The sequence below is a fragment of the Paralichthys olivaceus genome, chromosome 3 (assembly GCF_024713975.1).
Source record: "Paralichthys olivaceus isolate ysfri-2021 chromosome 3, ASM2471397v2, whole genome shotgun sequence".
NCBI lineage: Eukaryota > Metazoa > Chordata > Actinopteri > Pleuronectiformes > Paralichthyidae > Paralichthys > Paralichthys olivaceus.
The window spans coordinates 27,452,953-27,477,013 of record NC_091095.1 but is presented as its reverse complement, the minus strand read 5'-3'; the positions used below and the strand labels follow the sequence as shown (position 1 = coordinate 27,477,013).

The following is a 24,061-nucleotide window of genomic DNA, read 5'->3' as shown; positions in this document are numbered from 1 at the left end:
CACACTCTGACCTCCTCGAGCTTTTATTTTGGTACTTCCTGTTACCGGCATTTGAATTTGCATATTAGTTAAATATTTAGTTTCACCCGAAACATTTAGATTTAACATTTAGATTTAACATTTGGATTTAAATATTTAAAATATCTCTAAGTTGACAAATATTGTTGTAAATGTGCAAAAGTGACTCTCAAAAATTCACACAAGTTTTTTAAACATGGTTTGAAGCTAAATGTGACAAAATGTTGCTGTTATTTTCAGCGTGAGCTGCTTAACAAACTGCACCCCATAAAAGAAGAGTTGAAGTAGCGTACAAAATGGCCGTGGTAGTAATGATAAACTAATCGCATGAGGGATCGTCTCAGTTGTTAATTTGGAAAAAGGGAAACTGTAATAAAGTTAGGCATTACCTGAAAGGGACCTGTCTGCCCCTGCTGCCTTCTAGCCGTATAACATTATTAAAAATTTAAAACAAGAAAGATCTTACCTTTGCACCTTTCCTGCCACACAGGGAAAGACAACGCCTCCACGACACACACAAATGAAACTTATCTCTCTCTCACGTGTGTGTGTGTGTGTGTGTGTGTGTGTGTGTGTGTGTGTGTGTGTGTGTGTGCGCGCGTCGGGTCAGATCAAGGTGGTCAGCGGGACCTTTCACGTGACTCCTGCATTTAGAGACGCGGTCTTTCCCTGCGTGGAGTTGGAGAGAGCAAGCGACCTTCGGTGACCACGGACAATGATATTCCGGCTGAAATCTTGATACGGACACACAGGGGATGCACCCAAAAAACTACGGAGGAAAAGGCGAGTCTTCCCTCCATTGTCATGGGAAACGTGAGATCGCTGGGGAATAAGATGGACGAGCTGACTGCACTGGTCCAAAGTCAGAAGGAGTATCGTGAGTGTAGTTTAATATGCTTTACGGAGACATGGCTGCACCAGGATGTTCCCGACGAAAACACCACCATCAAGGGCTTCCATACTGTGCGCGTGGACAGAGACAGCGTTCAGAGCGGTAAGCGCAAAGGAGGGGGTCTTTGCAGGCGACTGAAAGACCGCGTCTCTAAATGCAGGTGTCACATGAAAGGTCCCGCTGATCACCTTGATCTGACCCGACACACACAGACACGTGAGAGAGAGAGAGATAAGTTTCATTTCTGATGAAAGTGTGTGTCGTGGAGGCGTGGTCTTCCCCTGTGTAGGAGAGGTGTATAGGCTGGTAAGATCTTTTTTGTTTTTTAATTTTTAATAACGTTATATGGATTACATTATAGCGTAAGGAGTTGATATGATGCGGAGCTCCCGTGTGTTGTTTTCCAATTGGTGGAAGTGAAGGGGGTTAACCCCGCAGTAAGCAACATCACCTTCGGCCCTGGATGGAACACACCTCTGGCTACGACCGGTGAGCTGAAGCAGGAACGATTGACAAGAGGAAAGTGACTGAAGGAAAGTGTGAAAGACATTCACAGATTCAGACTTTTCGGATCAATAGCAGACTCGCAAGGGGATTCGCATCAAGTTACATTGTGAAACCTTTCAGGTAATGCAATAACTTTATTAGAGTTTCCCTTTTTCCAAATTAACAACTGAGACGATCCCTCATGTGATTAGTTTATCATTAATACCACGGTCATTTTATACTCCACTTCAACTCTTCTTTACCCATCTTTCACACTTTACTGCAGTAATTTCCTCCTGTCCTCAACCAGAAATATGTCACGCTATAATGTGATCCGTATAATGTTATTAAAAATGTATAAAACACCCCACACTTGAGAACAAACACAGTTAAGATCTGTTGTTATATAGATAGTATGCTTGAATGTTGTTATATAGTATTGTTTGCAGATGCTATGAATGTGTTGTTAATTTTATGACACTCAGCCCACAGTTAAAGGTTGGTAAGTGCATAATATGAAATGGAAAATATGTTCATGAAAGAAAAAAAACATTATTTCTGTACAGTTTACTGAATATATTGCAATACTACTGCTCAATTAATTATTGTTATTATTATCCCATCACCTATTCAATTCAATTCAATTTTATTTGTATAGCGCCAAATCATAATATACATTATCTCAAGGAACTTTACATAGAAGGTCAAGACCTTCAAATCTTGTTTAATATAAAGAAACATAACAGTTCCCACAATGAGCAGACTTTGGTGACTGTGAAGAGTAAAAACTCCCTCACTTACAGGGAGAAACCTCTAGCAGAACCAGGCTCAATGTGGACGATCATCTGCCTGGATCATCTGGTATCAGCTCTTACTAGTTAAAATGTAAACAATAACAGTGTAAAGAAGTTATTGATTATCAATGATAGCAGCAACAATTAATATAATATAATAATTAATTAAGCATACTATCTATATAACAACAGATCTTAACTGTGTTTGTTCTCAAGTGTGGGGTGTTTTATACATTTTTAATAACATTATACGGATCACATTATAGCGTGACATATTTCTGGTTGAGGACAGGAGGAAATTACTGCAGTAAAGTGTGAAAGATGGGTAAAGAACTTTACATAGAAGGTCAAGACCTTCAAATCTTGTTTAATATAAAGAAACATAACAGTTCCCACAATGAGCAGACTTTGGTGACTGTGAAGAGTAAAAACTCCCTCACTTACAGGGAGAAACCTCTAGCAGAACCAGGCTCAATGTGGACGATCATCTGCCTGGATCATCTGGTATCAGCTCTTACTAGTTAAAATGTAAACAATAACAGTGTAAAGAAGTTATTGATTATCAATGATAGCAGCAACAATTAATATAATAATTAATTAAGTATTGTTGTTAATAATAATAATAATAATAGTTGTTCTCCTTCAGTTCTGGAGTCAGAGGTATCTGCAATGAGAGAGAGAAAGAGAGAGAGGGACTATGGGAGAAAAGAGACACAACAATAACATAGTTTTTGACATTTATTAAAAAAAAAAATGAGTGTGGGGTGGGGGGGGGGGGGGCAGAGAGACAGAGAGAAGTGGAGAAGTGCTCTGTGGATGATGGGAGTTTCCCCTGCAGTCTAGACCTATAGCAGCTTAAGGGATGGTTCAGGACTCACCTGATCCAGCAAGGCTTTATCAAAAAGGAATGTTTTAAGTTTAACCGTAAATGCACAGAAGTTGTCTGCCTGGTAGCTGAATGCTCTACCTCCTGTTCTACTCTTACAGACTCTTGGAACCACAAGAGAGCCTGTGTTTTGGGAATGAAAACACCTACTGTAGATGCTTGAGAGAGAGTCTGAGCCAGGGACAGTAAATATGGTTGAGGTTCCATCAATAAGGTGAGTAATAAAAAATGTGATACCTTACAATATACTGTGATGTTAACTGTGTTCTGAGAATGTTTTTGAAATCTGTGGGGATTTATGTAGATAACATTTATTTGACAACTTGTACCATTTCTATTTGGGGGGGGGGCAATTTCACGGCTATGCTCAGTATCAAATTCTAAATCCACATTAAAAAATTGAGGAGAAAAAAATATGAAAAGATGAGGAGGGAGGTTGATTTTCATGTGATTTTTATTGTGTTGTAGACTGGTTTGTTTTAAATGTCCCCCAGGCAAAATGGAACGTGCGTAACTTGTAGTGACTACAGTATCAGTATAGTGCCTGGAAAAGATAATTTTGGATACATGCCTCGAGCTGCAACTGGCAACTGACGCAGAAAGTAATGCATGTAAGACACATTGTCATCATCCACAGGGTCTCCTCCTGTGTCCTTTCACCTCCCCTCTATAATGTGTATACTGATGACTGCCGCAGCTGGCATGACAACAGATTACTTTTCAAATTTGCTGATGACTCTGTGACAGTCAGTTTCCTCCATGCAGATGAGAACAACCATGGTCCCATTGTGGATTGTGAATCTGTAGTGGTGTGACTGTGCATTTTTACTACTAAATGTGACAAAAACCAAGGACATGAGTTTTAGGCATCAGTCCTCAAACTCTTAGAATACTATCATCAAGGGACATGTGGTAGACATTGTAGAGAACTACAAGTACCTTGGGATGATTATTAACTATGATATCTCTGATGTTCCTGATGATGGCTGTTTGTATTACAGATAGCAAGTGGCTGATCCCTTATTCAGTAGAACATGTACTTGTACAATGTAACTTGTTACAATGCTCAATGATATAGATATCCATTCCAGATTTCTGCAACATGCCTTGTAATTTTATCCATAATTAATTATGAAAATAAATCCAGTTTATGATTTGTGATATATGACAATTTGATTGTGACTGATCATAAATTAAGGTCAGCTTTAATTTGCCTCAATTCGAGATACCTTAAATTAAGTTTAAAGTGAGAATGTCATTGTGGAAATCCTGAACTTAAATAGTGACTAATGAAGCATTGTGTTAGTTCATGCAGGACACGGAGTCATGTGCTCAGCTAACGATAGGTTCATGGGTGCTCATCAGTCACTCACCAATCACAGCCCATTCTCTCACCAAAGCGGTCCCTTTAAATACGACCTCATCCTCACTGATCCCTGCTCAGCTATAACACTTTTAGCACTGTAATGGAAATGTTACATTTGTGTATGTATAATTGCATGAGCAGACATGTACTGTATGTCGAGGACTGACCAAATGGTTGACCAAATTGTTAATCTAAAAGGGCAACTTTAAGGTTTACGATGGTGGCTTAAGAGACTTGAGTTTTATGGCCTCGAGAAACCACAACTTTATGGTATCTCGTTGTATCTCTGATTGGGATCAAACAACTGGGATCTCACGGGGGGGGGGGTCATCCACAGAACATGTAAACAACTTTACTTTACCTTTGCATGCTTAGTGGGAGGGGGCTGTGAGTTATAAGAACACAGATTCTCCTATGTTCTTTGCTCATTTGTGCATGTCAATCAGGTGACGTGTACTAATGAGTCCATCTGCAGATGCTGAATTGAACTTACAGAAAGAAATATCTGAAACTATAATAGTTCAACTGAATTGTAGATATCAAATGTTATTTTAATGTTACCATTGCCTTTCTTGACATGTACTGTAGATGCTTGAGAGAGTGTCTGAGCCAGGGACAGTAGACATCACTGAGGTTCCATCAATAAGGAGAGTATTGAAACACATGATATTTTACAATATACTGTGATGTAGATTCTCAGAAAGTTACAGAAATTTGTGGGGAAAAATTGTTTGCAGATGCTATGAATGTCATGTTAATTTCTGACACTCAGTTCACATTTATAAAGTTGGCTTGTTTTGTCAAGAAATCATCCATGTAAAATAAAAGAACATGGAACAAATTATTTATCATGTATTGCTATATTTCTTTCTTTACCATTTTCACATTCAGTATGGCCAGAGGCATTACGTTTTCAGGTTGTCCATCCATCTGTCTTGCCAATTCATGTGAATGCGATATCTCATGTACAACTACGTTATGTTAGTCAAAGGTCAAAAGGTCAAGCTCACATGACTTTGCATTGTTTTGAATACAATTTATCAGGATTGTCCAAAGGAAATATCATTACATGTGGCACAAACATTCATTTGGACTCAATGATGACTTGAATAGAATTCAGTTGTCAAAGATCAAATGGCAAGGTCACTAGGACCTCACAAAGCACACTACTTGCCTTGTAAATGCGATATATCCGAAAGGCCTTCAGGGAATTCTTTCACATTTGGCACAAACATTCATATGAATTTGGGTTTCATTTTGGTAGCCAAATGTCACAGTGTTCTCACAAAGCATGTAAATATTTTTCCTTAAATTGATATCTAAAGATCAGCTCATGGGAATGTCGTCAAACTTGGTAAAAATATTAACTTCAATTCAAAGATGAAGAATTTTATTCCCTTCGAAGTTAAAGGTCAGAGTAACGTCACTGTGAATGTGATATGTTAGGACTGTCAGTAGGGAATTTCATTATATCTGGTAACTTGGAATGCTTGAGGGAATTTCTTATCAACGCTACATGAGTTGTCACTTGGATTTCAGCCCTCTAGCTGGTCAGGGGCCTAAACAGGGTTCGCAGCCTCTTGGTTCTGGAGATTTTTGGGGAAATTACGATCCCTTTCGGGGCCTTCCCAAGGGCCTAGGAGCCCCAAATTTGACCCACTGGTCACGAGGGGCTCTTTGAGCCTGCATTACCGATTTTCACCAAAACTGCAGAAGGGCCCAGGTGACCTTTGTGACCTTTGGTATCAATTAAGCCCATTTCTACGGGCTCCATTTTGATAGCCGTACAGAGTACATACGGGTATGAGAGGGAAGAATGTTGATCTGGGGCCTAATGATCGCAACGGTGTAACTTTCAAACAGTTTGAGGCTTTTTTGGCTGAAATGAGGGGCCAGCATATTCTAGGCATTGATAATGGGATTTACACTAACTTCTGATTCCCCTTTCATTATAGATTGCAATTTGACGGGCCTCCAGCAAATGCCAGAAAGCACGTAGAGCTTTGAAACCACGACAGGAGCCTTCTTTACAGAAAGCCCATCCACCTATTTCGGCCTGGTGTCCGCAGGCGCGAAAGAAAAAAAGTTGTGCCTGGTTGAATTAGGCAGTCAGACAGGTTCTGACACTTGTTGCTTTTTGTGACACAAGGAATATTGTGCTTTACCCGCAAGTTAGCTGAAGTAGCAGAGTACCATTAAATTTCTCATATTCTAATACTTGAGCATATTCATGTTATGGTTATAATGTTTACTGTCAGTTGCAGCAGTTAGAGAACAGTATTTTTGTGTATTCTTGTGTTTTATGTTCAACAAGTTATTCTAACACCAGCAGCAGTAAGAGCAGGTGTAGTTACCAGAGGGATCCAGGAGAGGGAGCATGTAGCTTTTGAGGAACATTAAGAGACACCTCGCTTACTCCCTTCAGTCATAATGCACATGATTTGAGAAAAGTTTGTGTCCATGTATCGTTCATTCAAATACTCCCTTTTTCAGGTATGAGTTCCTCATAGTAAGGGTTAATATTTACCAGTGTGTTAGGTGAATGTGTATATGTGCTCAGGAAACTCAGCCCACAGTTAAAGGTTGGTAAGTGCATAATATGAAATGGAAAATATGTTCATGAAAGAAAAAAAACATATTATTTCTGTACAGTTTACTGAATATATTGCAATACTACTGCTCAATTAATTATTGTTATTATTATCCCATCACCTATTCAATTCAATTCAATTTTATTTGTATAGCGCCAAATCATAATATACATTATCTCAAGGAACTTTACATAGAAGGTCAAGACCTTCAAATCTTGTTTAATATAAAGAAACCTAACAGTTCCCACAATGAGCAGACTTTGGTGACTGTGAAGAGTAAAAACTCCCTCACTTACAGGGAGAAACCTCTAGCAGAACCAGGCTCAATGTGGACGATCATCTGCCTGGATCATCTGGTATCAGCTCTTACTAGTTAAAATGTAAACAATAACAGTGTAAAGAAGTTATTGATTATCAATGATAGCAGCAACAATTAATATAATAATTAATTAAGTATTGTTGTTAATAATAATAATAATAATAGTTGTTCTCCTTCAGTTCTGGAGTCAGAGGTATCTGCAATGAGAGAGAGAAAGAGAGAGAGGGACTATGGGAGAAAAGAGACACAACAATAACATAGTTTTTGACATTTATTAAAAAAAATAAATGAGTGTGGGGTGGGGGGGGGGCAGAGAGACAGAGAGAAGTGGAGAAGTGCTCTGTGGATGATGGGAGTTTCCCCTGCAGTCTAGACCTATAGCAGCTTAAGGGATGGTTCAGGACTCACCTGATCCAGCAAGGCTTTATCAAAAAGGAATGTTTTAAGTTTAACCGTAAATGCACAGAAGTTGTCTGCCTGGTAGCTGAATGCTCTACCTCCTGTTCTACTCTTACAGACTCTTGGAACCACAAGAGAGCCTGTGTTTTGGGAATGAAAACACCTACTGTAGATGCTTGAGAGAGAGTCTGAGCCAGGGACAGTAAATATGGTTGAGGTTCCATCAATAAGGTGAGTAATAAAAAATGTGATACCTTACAATATACTGTGATGTTAACTGTGTTCTGAGAATGTTTTTGAAATCTGTGGGGATTTATGTAGATAACATTTATTTGACAACTTGTACCATTTCTATTTGGGGGGGGGGGCAATTTCACGGCTATGCTCAGTATCAAATTCTAAATCCACATTAAAAAATTGAGGAGAAAAAAATATGAAAAGATGAGGAGGGAGGTTGATTTTCATGTGATTTTTATTGTGTTGTAGACTGGTTTGTTTTAAATGTCCCCCAGGCAAAATGGAACGTGCGTAACTTGTAGTGACTACAGTATCAGTATAGTGCCTGGAAAAGATAATTTTGGATACATGCCTCGAGCTGCAACTGGCAACTGACGCAGAAAGTAATGCATGTAAGACACATTGTCATCATCCACAGGGTCTCCTCCTGTGTCCTTTCACCTCCCCTCTATAATGTGTATACTGATGACTGCCGCAGCTGGCATGACAACAGATTACTTTTCAAATTTGCTGATGACTCTGTGACAGTCAGTTTCCTCCATGCAGATGAGAACAACCATGGTCCCATTGTGGATTGTGAATCTGTAGTGGTGTGACTGTGCATTTTTACTACTAAATGTGACAAAAACCAAGGACATGAGTTTTAGGCATCAGTCCTCAAACTCTTAGAATACTATCATCAAGGGACATGTGGTAGACATTGTAGAGAACTACAAGTACCTTGGGATGATTATTAACTATGATATCTCTGATGTTCCTGATGATGGCTGTTTGTATTACAGATAGCAAGTGGCTGATCCCTTATTCAGTAGAACATGTACTTGTACAATGTAACTTGTTACAATGCTCAATGATATAGATATCCATTCCAGATTTCTGCAACATGCCTTGTAATTTTATCCATAATTAATTATGAAAATAAATCCAGTTTATGATTTGTGATATATGACAATTTGATTGTGACTGATCATAAATTAAGGTCAGCTTTAATTTGCCTCAATTCGAGATACCTTAAATTAAGTTTAAAGTGAGAATGTCATTGTGGAAATCCTGAACTTAAATAGTGACTAATGAAGCATTGTGTTAGTTCATGCAGGACACGGAGTCATGTGCTCAGCTAACGATAGGTTCATGGGTGCTCATCAGTCACTCACCAATCACAGCCCATTCTCTCACCAAAGCGGTCCCTTTAAATACGACCTCATCCTCACTGATCCCTGCTCAGCTATAACACTTTTAGCACTGTAATGGAAATGTTACATTTGTGTATGTATAATTGCATGAGCAGACATGTACTGTATGTCGAGGACTGACCAAATGGTTGACCAAATTGTTAATCTAAAAGGGCAACTTTAAGGTTTACGATGGTGGCTTAAGAGACTTGAGTTTTATGGCCTCGAGAAACCACAACTTTATGGTATCTCGTTGTATCTCTGATTGGGATCAAACAACTGGGATCTCACGGGGGGGGGGGGTCATCCACAGAACATGTAAACAACTTTACTTTACCTTTGCATGCTTAGTGGGAGGGGGCTGTGAGTTATAAGAACACAGATTCTCCTATGTTCTTTGCTCATTTGTGCATGTCAATCAGGTGACGTGTACTAATGAGTCCATCTGCAGATGCTGAATTGAACTTACAGAAAGAAATATCTGAAACTATAATAGTTCAACTGAATTGTAGATATCAAATGTTATTTTAATGTTACCATTGCCTTTCTTGACATGTACTGTAGATGCTTGAGAGAGTGTCTGAGCCAGGGACAGTAGACATCACTGAGGTTCCATCAATAAGGAGAGTATTGAAACACATGATATTTTACAATATACTGTGATGTAGATTCTCAGAAAGTTACAGAAATTTGTGGGGAAAAATTGTTTGCAGATGCTATGAATGTCATGTTAATTTCTGACACTCAGTTCACATTTATAAAGTTGGCTTGTTTTGTCAAGAAATCATCCATGTAAAATAAAAGAACATGGAACAAATTATTTATCATGTATTGCTATATTTCTTTCTTTACCATTTTCACATTCAGTATGGCCAGAGGCATTACGTTTTCAGGTTGTCCATCCATCTGTCTTGCCAATTCATGTGAATGCGATATCTCATGTACAACTACGTTATGTTAGTCAAAGGTCAAAAGGTCAAGCTCACATGACTTTGCATTGTTTTGAATACAATTTATCAGGATTGTCCAAAGGAAATATCATTACATGTGGCACAAACATTCATTTGGACTCAATGATGACTTGAATAGAATTCAGTTGTCAAAGATCAAATGGCAAGGTCACTAGGACCTCACAAAGCACACTACTTGCCTTGTAAATGCGATATATCCGAAAGGCCTTCAGGGAATTCTTTCACATTTGGCACAAACATTCATATGAATTTGGGTTTCATTTTGGTAGCCAAATGTCACAGTGTTCTCACAAAGCATGTAAATATTTTTCCTTAAATTGATATCTAAAGATCAGCTCATGGGAATGTCGTCAAACTTGGTAAAAATATTAACTTCAATTCAAAGATGAAGAATTTTATTCCCTTCGAAGTTAAAGGTCAGAGTAACGTCACTGTGAATGTGATATGTTAGGACTGTCAGTAGGGAATTTCATTATATCTGGTAACTTGGAATGCTTGAGGGAATTTCTTATCAACGCTACATGAGTTGTCACTTGGATTTCAGCCCTCTAGCTGGTCAGGGGCCTAAACAGGGTTCGCAGCCTCTTGGTTCTGGAGATTTTTGGGGAAATTACGATCCCTTTCGGGGCCTTCCCAAGGGCCTAGGAGCCCCAAATTTGACCCACTGGTCACGAGGGGCTCTTTGAGCCTGCATTACCGATTTTCACCAAAACTGCAGAAGGGCCCAGGTGACCTTTGTGACCTTTGGTATCAATTAAGCCCATTTCTACGGGCTCCATTTTGATAGCCGTACAGAGTACATACGGGTATGAGAGGGAAGAATGTTGATCTGGGGCCTAATGATCGCAACGGTGTAACTTTCAAACAGTTTGAGGCTTTTTTGGCTGAAATGAGGGGCCAGCATATTCTAGGCATTGATAATGGGATTTACACTAACTTCTGATTCCCCTTTCATTATAGATTGCAATTTGACGGGCCTCCAGCAAATGCCAGAAAGCACGTAGAGCTTTGAAACCACGACAGGAGCCTTTTTTACAGAAAGCCCATCCACCTATTTCGGCCTGGTGTCCGCAGGCGCGAAAGAAAAAAAGTTGTGCCTGGTTGAATTAGGCAGTCAGACAGGTTCTGACACTTGTTGCTTTTTGTGACACAAGGAATATTGTGCTTTACCCGCAAGTTAGCTGAAGTAGCAGAGTACCATTAAATTTCTCATATTCTAATACTTGAGCATATTCATGTTATGGTTATAATGTTTACTGTCAGTTGCAGCAGTTAGAGAACAGTATTTTTGTGTATTCTTGTGTTTTATGTTCAACAAGTTATCCTAACACCAGCAGCAGTAAGAGCAGGTGTAGTTACCAGAGGGATCCAGGAGAGGGAGCATGTAGCTTTTGAGGAACATTAAGAGACACCTCGCTTACTCCCTTCAGTCATAATGCACATGATTTGAGAAAAGTTTGTGTCCATGTATCGTTCATTCAAATACTCCCTTTTTCAGGTATGAGTTCCTCATAGTAAGGGTTAATATTTACCAGTGTGTTAGGTGAATGTGTATATGTGCTCAGGAAACTCAGCCCACAGTTAAAGGTTGGTAAGTGCATAATATGAAATGGAAAATATGTTCATGAAAGAAAAAAAACATATTATTTCTGTACAGTTTACTGAATATATTGCAATACTACTGCTCAATTAATTATTGTTATTATTATCCCATCACCTATTCAATTCAATTCAATTTTATTTGTATAGCGCCAAATCATAATATACATTATCTCAAGGAACTTTACATAGAAGGTCAAGACCTTCAAATCTTGTTTAATATAAAGAAACCTAACAGTTCCCACAATGAGCAGACTTTGGTGACTGTGAAGAGTAAAAACTCCCTCACTTACAGGGAGAAACCTCTAGCAGAACCAGGCTCAATGTGGACGATCATCTGCCTGGATCATCTGGTATCAGCTCTTACTAGTTAAAATGTAAACAATAACAGTGTAAAGAAGTTATTGATTATCAATGATAGCAGCAACAATTAATATAATAATTAATTAAGTATTGTTGTTAATAATAATAATAATAATAGTTGTTCTCCTTCAGTTCTGGAGTCAGAGGTATCTGCAATGAGAGAGAGAAAGAGAGAGAGGGACTATGGGAGAAAAGAGACACAACAATAACATAGTTTTTGACATTTATTAAAAAAAATAAATGAGTGTGGGGTGGGGGGGGGGGGCAGAGAGACAGAGAGAAGTGGAGAAGTGCTCTGTGGATGATGGGAGTTTCCCCTGCAGTCTAGACCTATAGCAGCTTAAGGGATGGTTCAGGACTCACCTGATCCAGCAAGGCTTTATCAAAAAGGAATGTTTTAAGTTTAACCGTAAATGCACAGAAGTTGTCTGCCTGGTAGCTGAATGCTCTACCTCCTGTTCTACTCTTACAGACTCTTGGAACCACAAGAGAGCCTGTGTTTTGGGAATGAAAACACCTACTGTAGATGCTTGAGAGAGAGTCTGAGCCAGGGACAGTAAATATGGTTGAGGTTCCATCAATAAGGTGAGTAATAAAAAATGTGATACCTTACAATATACTGTGATGTTAACTGTGTTCTGAGAATGTTTTTGAAATCTGTGGGGATTTATGTAGATAACATTTATTTGACAACTTGTACCATTTCTATTTGGGGGGGGGGCAATTTCACGGCTATGCTCAGTATCAAATTCTAAATCCACATTAAAAAATTGAGGAGAAAAAAATATGAAAAGATGAGGAGGGAGGTTGATTTTCATGTGATTTTTATTGTGTTGTAGACTGGTTTGTTTTAAATGTCCCCCAGGCAAAATGGAACGTGCGTAACTTGTAGTGACTACAGTATCAGTATAGTGCCTGGAAAAGATAATTTTGGATACATGCCTCGAGCTGCAACTGGCAACTGACGCAGAAAGTAATGCATGTAAGACACATTGTCATCATCCACAGGGTCTCCTCCTGTGTCCTTTCACCTCCCCTCTATAATGTGTATACTGATGACTGCCGCAGCTGGCATGACAACAGATTACTTTTCAAATTTGCTGATGACTCTGTGACAGTCAGTTTCCTCCATGCAGATGAGAACAACCATGGTCCCATTGTGGATTGTGAATCTGTAGTGGTGTGACTGTGCATTTTTACTACTAAATGTGACAAAAACCAAGGACATGAGTTTTAGGCATCAGTCCTCAAACTCTTAGAATACTATCATCAAGGGACATGTGGTAGACATTGTAGAGAACTACAAGTACCTTGGGATGATTATTAACTATGATATCTCTGATGTTCCTGATGATGGCTGTTTGTATTACAGATAGCAAGTGGCTGATCCCTTATTCAGTAGAACATGTACTTGTACAATGTAACTTGTTACAATGCTCAATGATATAGATATCCATTCCAGATTTCTGCAACATGCCTTGTAATTTTATCCATAATTAATTATGAAAATAAATCCAGTTTATGATTTGTGATATATGACAATTTGATTGTGACTGATCATAAATTAAGGTCAGCTTTAATTTGCCTCAATTCGAGATACCTTAAATTAAGTTTAAAGTGAGAATGTCATTGTGGAAATCCTGAACTTAAATAGTGACTAATGAAGCATTGTGTTAGTTCATGCAGGACACGGAGTCATGTGCTCAGCTAACGATAGGTTCATGGGTGCTCATCAGTCACTCACCAATCACAGCCCATTCTCTCACCAAAGCGGTCCCTTTAAATACGACCTCATCCTCACTGATCCCTGCTCAGCTATAACACTTTTAGCACTGTAATGGAAATGTTACATTTGTGTATGTATAATTGCATGAGCAGACATGTACTGTATGTCGAGGACTGACCAAATGGTTGACCAAATTGTTAATCTAAAAGGGCAACTTTAAGGTTTACGATGGTGGCTTAAGAGACTTGAGTTTTATGGCCTCGAGAAACCACAACTTTATGGTATCTCGTTGTATCTCTGATTGGGATCAAACAACTGGGATCTCACGGGGGGGGGGGGGGTCATCCACAGAACATGTAAACAACTTTACTTTACCTTTGCATGCTTAGTGGGAGGGGGCTGTGAGTTATAAGAACACAGATTCTCCTATGTTCTTTGCTCATTTGTGCATGTCAATCAGGTGACGTGTACTAATGAGTCCATCTGCAGATGCTGAATTGAACTTACAGAAAGAAATATCTGAAACTATAATAGTTCAACTGAATTGTAGATATCAAATGTTATTTTAATGTTACCATTGCCTTTCTTGACATGTACTGTAGATGCTTGAGAGAGTGTCTGAGCCAGGGACAGTAGACATCACTGAGGTTCCATCAATAAGGAGAGTATTGAAACACATGATATTTTACAATATACTGTGATGTAGATTCTCAGAAAGTTACAGAAATTTGTGGGGAAAAATTGTTTGCAGATGCTATGAATGTCATGTTAATTTCTGACACTCAGTTCACATTTATAAAGTTGGCTTGTTTTGTCAAGAAATCATCCATGTAAAATAAAAGAACATGGAACAAATTATTTATCATGTATTGCTATATTTCTTTCTTTACCATTTTCACATTCAGTATGGCCAGAGGCATTACGTTTTCAGGTTGTCCATCCATCTGTCTTGCCAATTCATGTGAATGCGATATCTCATGTACAACTACGTTATGTTAGTCAAAGGTCAAAAGGTCAAGCTCACATGACTTTGCATTGTTTTGAATACAATTTATCAGGATTGTCCAAAGGAAATATCATTACATGTGGCACAAACATTCATTTGGACTCAATGATGACTTGAATAGAATTCAGTTGTCAAAGATCAAATGGCAAGGTCACTAGGACCTCACAAAGCACACTACTTGCCTTGTAAATGCGATATATCCGAAAGGCCTTCAGGGAATTCTTTCACATTTGGCACAAACATTCATATGAATTTGGGTTTCATTTTGGTAGCCAAATGTCACAGTGTTCTCACAAAGCATGTAAATATTTTTCCTTAAATTGATATCTAAAGATCAGCTCATGGGAATGTCGTCAAACTTGGTAAAAATATTAACTTCAATTCAAAGATGAAGAATTTTATTCCCTTCGAAGTTAAAGGTCAGAGTAACGTCACTGTGAATGTGATATGTTAGGACTGTCAGTAGGGAATTTCATTATATCTGGTAACTTGGAATGCTTGAGGGAATTTCTTATCAACGCTACATGAGTTGTCACTTGGATTTCAGCCCTCTAGCTGGTCAGGGGCCTAAACAGGGTTCGCAGCCTCTTGGTTCTGGAGATTTTTGGGGAAATTACGATCCCTTTCGGGGCCTTCCCAAGGGCCTAGGAGCCCCAAATTTGACCCACTGGTCACGAGGGGCTCTTTGAGCCTGCATTACCGATTTTCACCAAAACTGCAGAAGGGCCCAGGTGACCTTTGTGACCTTTGGTATCAATTAAGCCCATTTCTACGGGCTCCATTTTGATAGCCGTACAGAGTACATACGGGTATGAGAGGGAAGAATGTTGATCTGGGGCCTAATGATCGCAACGGTGTAACTTTCAAACAGTTTGAGGCTTTTTTGGCTGAAATGAGGGGCCAGCATATTCTAGGCATTGATAATGGGATTTACACTAACTTCTGATTCCCCTTTCATTATAGATTGCAATTTGACGGGCCTCCAGCAAATGCCAGAAAGCACGTAGAGCTTTGAAACCACGACAGGAGCCTTTTTTACAGAAAGCCCATCCACCTATTTCGGCCTGGTGTCCGCAGGCGCGAAAGAAAAAAAGTTGTGCCTGGTTGAATTAGGCAGTCAGACAGGTTCTGACACTTGTTGCTTTTTGTGACACAAGGAATATTGTGCTTTACCCGCAAGTTAGCTGAAGTAGCAGAGTACCATTAAATTTCTCATATTCTAATACTTGAGCATATTCATGTTATGGTTATAATGTTTACTGTCAGTTGCAGCAGTTAGAGAACAGTATTTTTGTGTATTCTTGTGTTTTATGTTCAACAAGTTATTCTAACACCAGCAGCAGTAAGAGCAGGTGTAGTTACCAGAGGGATCCAGGAGAGGGAGCATGTAGCTTTTGAGGAACATTAAGAGACACCTCGCTTACTCCCTTCAGTCATAATGCACATGATTTGAGAAAAGTTTGTGTCCATGTATCGTTCATTCAAATACTCCCTTTTTCAGGTATGAGTTCCTCATAGTAAGGGTTAATATTTACCAGTGTGTTAGGTGAATGTGTATATGTGCTCAGGAAACTCAGCCCACAGTTAAAGGTTGGTAAGTGCATAATATGAAATGGAAAATATGTTCATGAAAGAAAAAAAACATATTATTTCTGTACAGTTTACTGAATATATTGCAATACTACTGCTCAATTAATTATTGTTATTATTATCCCATCACCTATTCAATTCAATTCAATTTTATTTGTATAGCGCCAAATCATAATATACATTATCTCAAGGAACTTTACATAGAAGGTCAAGACCTTCAAATCTTGTTTAATATAAAGAAACCTAACAGTTCCCACAATGAGCAGACTTTGGTGACTGTGAAGAGTAAAAACTCCCTCACTTACAGGGAGAAACCTCTAGCAGAACCAGGCTCAATGTGGACGATCATCTGCCTGGATCATCTGGTATCAGCTCTTACTAGTTAAAATGTAAACAATAACAGTGTAAAGAAGTTATTGATTATCAATGATAGCAGCAACAATTAATATAATAATTAATTAAGTATTGTTGTTAATAATAATAATAATAATAGTTGTTCTCCTTCAGTTCTGGAGTCAGAGGTATCTGCAATGAGAGAGAGAAAGAGAGAGAGGGACTATGGGAGAAAAGAGACACAACAATAACATAGTTTTTGACATTTATTAAAAAAAATAAATGAGTGTGGGGTGGGGGGGGGGGGCAGAGAGACAGAGAGAAGTGGAGAAGTGCTCTGTGGATGATGGGAGTTTCCCCTGCAGTCTAGACCTATAGCAGCTTAAGGGATGGTTCAGGACTCACCTGATCCAGCAAGGCTTTATCAAAAAGGAATGTTTTAAGTTTAACCGTAAATGCACAGAAGTTGTCTGCCTGGTAGCTGAATGCTCTACCTCCTGTTCTACTCTTACAGACTCTTGGAACCACAAGAGAGCCTGTGTTTTGGGAATGAAAACACCTACTGTAGATGCTTGAGAGAGAGTCTGAGCCAGGGACAGTAAATATGGTTGAGGTTCCATCAATAAGGTGAGTAATAAAAAATGTGATACCTTACAATATACTGTGATGTTAACTGTGTTCTGAGAATGTTTTTGAAATCTGTGGGGATTTATGTAGATAACATTTATTTGACAACTTGTACCATTTCTATTTGGGGGGGGGGCAATTTCACGGCTATGCTCAGTATCAAATTCTAAATCCACATTAAAAAATTGAGGAGAAAAAAATATGAAAAGATGAGGAGGGAGGTTGATTTTCATGTGATTTTTATTGTGTTGTAGACTGGTTTGTTTTAAATGTCCCCCAGGCAAACTGGAACGTGCGTAACTTGTAGTGACTACAGTATCAGTATAGTGCCTGGAAAAGATAATTTTGGATACATGCCTCGAGCTGCAACTGGCAACTGACGCAGAAAGTAATGCATGTAAGACACATTGTCATCATCCACAGGGTCTCCTCCTGTGTCCTTTCACCTCCCCTCTATAATGTGTATACTGATGACTGCCGCAGCTGGCATGACAACAGATTACTTTTCAAATTTGCTGATGACTCTGTGACAGTCAGTTTCCTCCATGCAGATGAGAACAACCATGGTCCCATTGTGGATTGTGAATCTGTAGTGGTGTGACTGTGCATTTTTACTACTAAATGTGACAAAAACCAAGGACATGAGTTTTAGGCATCAGTCCTCAAACTCTTAGAATACTATCATCAAGGGACATGTGGTAGACATTGTAGAGAACTACAAGTACCTTGGGATGATTATTAACTATGATATCTCTGATGTTCCTGATGATGGCTGTTTGTATTACAGATAGCAAGTGGCTGATCCCTTATTCAGTAGAACATGTACTTGTACAATGTAACTTGTTACAATGCTCAATGATATAGATATCCATTCCAGATTTCTGCAACATGCCTTGTAATTTTATCCATAATTAATTATGAAAATAAATCCAGTTTATGATTTGTGATATATGACAATTTGATTGTGACTGATCATAATTCAAGGTCAGCTTTAATTTGCCTCAATTCGAGATACCTTAAATTAAGTTTAAAGTGAGAATGTCATTGTGGAAATCCTGAACTTAAATAGTGACTAATGAAGCATTGTGTTAGTTCATGCAGGACACGGAGTCATGTGCTCAGCTAACGATAGGTTCATGGGTGCTCATCAGTCACTCACCAATCACAGCCCATTCTCTCACCAAAGCGGTCCCTTTAAATACGACCTCATCCTCACTGATCCCTGCTCAGCTATAACACTTTTAGCACTGTAATGGAAATGTTACATTTGTGTATGTATAATTGCATGAGCAGACATGTACTGTATGTCGAGGACTGACCAAATGGTTGACCAAATTGTTAATCTAAAAGGGCAACTTTAATGTTTACGATGGTGGCTTAAGAGACTTGAGTTTTATGGCCTCGAGAAACCACAACTTTATGGTATCTCGTTGTATCTCTGATTGGGATCAAACAACTGGGATCTCACGGGGGGGGGGGGGGGGTCATCCACAGAACATGTAAACAACTTTACTTTACCTTTGCATGCTTAGTGGGAGGGGGCTGTGAGTTATAAGAACACAGATTCTCCTATGTTCTTTGCTCATTTGTGCATGTCAATCAGGTGACGTGTACTAATGAGTCCATCTGCAGATGCTGAATTGAACTTACAGAAAGAAATATCTGAAACTATAATAGTTCAACTGAATTGTAGATATCAAATGTTATTTTAATGTTACCATTACCTTTCTTGACATGTACTGTAGATGCTTGAGAGAGTGTCTGAGCCAGGGACAGTAGACATCACTGAGGTTCCATCAATAAGGAGAGTATTGAAACACATGATATTTTACAATATACTGTGATGTAGATTCTCAGAAAGTTACAGAAATTTGTGGGGAAAAATTGTTTGCAGATGCTATGAATGTCATGTTAATTTCTGACACTCAGTTCACATTTATAGAGTTGGCTTGTTTTGTCAAGAAATCATCCATGTAAAATAAAAGAACATGGAACAAATTATTTATCATGTATTGCTATATTTCTTTCTTTACCATTTTCACATTCAGTATGGCCAGAGGCATTACGTTTTCAGGTTGTCCATCCATCTGTCTTGCCAATTCATGTGAATGCGATATCTCATGTACAACTACGTTATGTTAGTCAAAGGTCAAAAGGTCAAGCTCACATGACTTTGCATTGTTTTGAATACAATTTATCAGGATTGTCCAAAGGAAATATCATTACATGTGGCACAAACATTCATTTGGACTCAATGATGACTTGAATAGAATTCAGTTGTCAAAGATCAAATGGCAAGGTCACTAGGACCTCACAAAGCACACTACTTGCCTTGTAAATGCGATATATCCGAAATGCCTTCAGGGAATTCTTTCACATTTGGCACAAACAGTCATATGAATTTGGGTTTCATTTTGGTAGCCAAATGTCACAGTGTTCTCACAAAGCATGTAAATATTTTTCCTTAAATTGATATCTAAAGATCAGCTCATGGGAATGTCGTCAAACTTGGTAAAAATATTAACTTCAATTCAAAGAGGAAGAATTTTATTCCCTTCGAAGTTAAAGGTCAGAGTAACGTCACTGTGAATGTGATATGTTAGGACTGTCAGTAGGGAATTTCATTATATCTGGTAACTTGGAATGCTTGAGGGAATTTCTTATCAATGCTACATGAGTTGTCACTTGGATTTCAGTCCTCTAGCTGGTCAGGGGCCTAAACAGGGTTCGCAGCCTCTTGGTTCTGGAGATTTTTGGGGAAATTACGATCCCTTTCGGGGCCTTCCCAAGGGCCTAGGAGCCCCAAATTTGACCCACTGGTCACGAGGGGCTCTTTGAGCCTGCATTACCGATTTTCACCAAAACTGCAGAAGGGCCCAGGTGACCTTTGTGACCTTTGGTATCAATTAAGCCCATTTCTACGGGCTCCATTTTGATAGCCGTACAGAGTACATACGGGTATGAGAGGGAAGAATGTTGATCTGGGGCCTAATGATCGCAACGGTGTAACTTTCAAACAGTTTGAGGCTTTTTTGGCTGAAATGAGGGGCCAGCATATTCTAGGCATTGATAATGGGATTTACACTAACTTCTGATTCCCCTTTCATTATAGATTGCAATTTGACGGGCCTCCAGCAAATGCCAGAAAGCACGTAGAGCTTTGAAACCACGACAGGAGCCTTCTTTACAGAAAGCCCATCCACCTATTTCGGCCTGGTGTCCGCAGGCGCGAAAGAAAAAAAGTTGTGCCTGGTTGAATTAGGCAGTCAGACAGGTTCTGACACTTGTTGCTTTTTGTGACACAAGGAATATTGTGCTTTACCCGCAAGTTAGCTGAAGTAGCAGAGTACCATTAAATTTCTCATATTCTAATACTTGAGCATATTCATGTTATGGTTATAATGTTTACTGTCAGTTGCAGCAGTTAGAGAACAGTATTTTTGTGTATTCTTGTGTTTTATGTTCAACAAGTTATTCTAACACCAGCAGCAGTAAGAGCAGGTGTAGTTACCAGAGGGATCCAGGAGAGGGAGCATGTAGCTTTTGAGGAACATTAAGAGACACCTCGCTTACTCCCTTCAGTCATAATGCACATGATTTGAGAAAAGTTTGTGTCCATGTATCGTTCATTCAAATACTCCCTTTTTCAGGTATGAGTTCCTCATAGTAAGGGTTAATATTTACTAGTGTGTTAGGTGAATGTGTATATGTGCTCAGGAAACTCAGCCCACAGTTAAAGGTTGGTAAGTGCATAATATGAAATGGAAAATATGTTCATGAAAGAAAAAAAACATATTATTTCTGTACAGTTTACTGAATATATTGCAATACTACTGCTCAATTAATTATTGTTATTATTATCCCATCACCTATTCAATTCAATTCAATTTTATTTGTATAGCGCCAAATCATAATATACATTATCTCAAGGAACTTTACATAGAAGGTCAAGACCTTCAAATCTTGTTTAATATAAAGAAACCTAACAGTTCCCACAATGAGCAGACTTTGGTGACTGTGAAGAGTAAAAACTCCCTCACTTACAGGGAGAAACCTCTAGCAGAACCAGGCTCAATGTGGACGATCATCTGCCTGGATCATCTGGTATCAGCTCTTACTAGTTAAAATGTAAACAATAACAGTGTAAAGAAGTTATTGATTATCAATGATAGCAGCAACAATTAATATAATAATTAATTAAGTGTTGTTGTTAATAATAATAATAATAATAGTTGTTCTCCTTCAGTTCTGGAGTCAGAGGTATCTGCAATGAGAGAGAGAAAGAGAGAGAGGGACTATGGGATAAAAGAGACACAACAATAACATAGTTTTTGACATTTATTAAAAAAAAAAAATGAGTGTGGGGTGGGGGGGGGGGGGCAGAGAGACAGAGAGAAGTGGAGAAGTGCTCTGTGGATGATGGGAGTTTCCCCTGCAGTCTAGACCTATAGCAGCTTAAGGGATGGTTCAGGACTCACCTGATCCAGCAAGGCTTTATCAAAAAGGAATGTTTTAAGTTTAACCGTAAATGCACAGAAGTTGTCTGCCTGGTAGCTGAATGCTCTACCTCCTGTTCTACTCTTACAGACTCTTGGAACCACAAGAGAGCCTGTGTTTTGGGAATGAAAACACCTACTGTAGATGCTTGAGAGAGAGTCTGAGCCAGGGACAGTAAATATGGTTGAGGTTCCATCAATAAGGTGAGTAATAAAAAATGTGATACCTTACAATATACTGTGATGTTAACTGTGTTCTGAGAATGTTTTTGAAATCTGTGGGGATTTATGTAGATAACATTTATTTGACAACTTGTACCATTTCTATTTGGGGGGGGGGCAATTTCACGGCTATGCTCAGTATCAAATTCTAAATCCACATTAAAAAATTGAGGAGAAAAAAATATGAAAAGATGAGGAGGGAGGTTGATTTTCATGTGATTTTTATTGTGTTGTAGACTGGTTTGTTTTAAATGTCCCCCAGGCAAAATGGAACGTGCGTAACTTGTAGTGACTACAGTATCAGTATAGTGCCTGGAAAAGATAATTTTGGATACATGCCTCGAGCTGCAACTGGCAACTGACGCAGAAAGTAATGCATGTAAGACACATTGTCATCATCCACAGGGTCTCCTCCTGTGTCCTTTCACCTCCCCTCTATAATGTGTATACTGATGACTGCCGCAGCTGGCATGACAACAGATTACTTTTCAAATTTGCTGATGACTCTGTGACAGTCAGTTTCCTCCATGCAGATGAGAACAACCATGGTCCCATTGTGGATTGTGAATCTGTAGTGGTGTGACTGTGCATTTTTACTACTAAATGTGACAAAAACCAAGGACATGAGTTTTAGGCATCAGTCCTCAAACTCTTAGAATACTATCATCAAGGGACATGTGGTAGACATTGTAGAGAACTACAAGTACCTTGGGATGATTATTAACTATGATATCTCTGATGTTCCTGATGATGGCTGTTTGTATTACAGATAGCAAGTGGCTGATCCCTTATTCAGTAGAACATGTACTTGTACAATGTAACTTGTTACAATGCTCAATGATATAGATATCCATTCCAGATTTCTGCAACATGCCTTGTAATTTTATCCATAATTAATTATGAAAATAAATCCAGTTTATGATTTGTGATATATGACAATTTGATTGTGACTGATCATAATTCAAGGTCAGCTTTAATTTGCCTCAATTCGAGATACCTTAAATTAAGTTTAAAGTGAGAATGTCATTGTGGAAATCCTGAACTTAAATAGTGACTAATGAAGCATTGTGTTAGTTCATGCAGGACACGGAGTCATGTGCTCAGCTAACGATAGGTTCATGGGTGCTCATCAGTCACTCACCAATCACAGCCCATTCTCTCACCAAAGCGGTCCCTTTAAATACGACCTCATCCTCACTGATCCCTGCTCAGCTATAACACTTTTAGCACTGTAATGGAAATGTTACATTTGTGTATGTATAATTGCATGAGCAGACATGTACTGTATGTCGAGGACTGACCAAATGGTTGACCAAATTGTTAATCTAAAAGGGCAACTTTAATGTTTACGATGGTGGTTTAAGAGACTTGAGTTTTATGGCCTCGAGAAACCACAACTTTATGGTATCTCGTTGTATCTCTGATTGGGATCAAACAACTGGGATCTCACGGGGGGGGGGGGGGTCATCCACAGAACATGTTAACAAAAGGACAGGATGTATCTTCCACTGAGTGAAACTACAGAAGGGTAATATATACCTTTGCATGCTTAGTGGGAGGGGGCTGTGAGTTATAAGAACACAGATTCTCCTATGTTCTTTGCTCATTTGTGCATGTCAATCAGGTGACGTGTACTAATGAGTCCATCTGCAGATGCTGAATTGAACTTACAGAAAGAAATATCTGAAACTATAATAGTTCAACTGAATTGTAGATATCAAATGTTATTTTAATGTTACCATTACCTTTCTTGACATGTACTGTAGATGCTTGAGAGAGTGTCTGAGCCAGGGACAGTAGACATCACTGAGGTTCCATCAATAAGGAGAGTATTGAAACACATGATATTTTACAATATACTGTGATGTAGATTCTCAGAAAGTTACAGAAATTTGTGGGGAAAAATTGTTTGCAGATGCTATGAATGTCATGTTAATTTCTGACACTCAGTTCACATTTATAAAGTTG

At 38.8% G+C, this 24,061-nt stretch overlaps 1 long non-coding RNA gene across 1 annotated transcript; it reads left to right on the top strand.

The window, feature by feature from the left end:
- The first annotated feature begins 786 nt into the window (after window positions 1–786).
- LOC138407323 (uncharacterized) lies at window positions 787–7,983 on the top strand. The gene is made up of 3 exons (XR_011240754.1): window positions 787–1,012; window positions 3,178–3,290; window positions 7,870–7,983. It is a non-coding gene; the product is annotated as an uncharacterized lncRNA (long non-coding RNA).
- The last annotated feature ends 16,078 nt before the right edge of the window (window positions 7,984–24,061 follow it).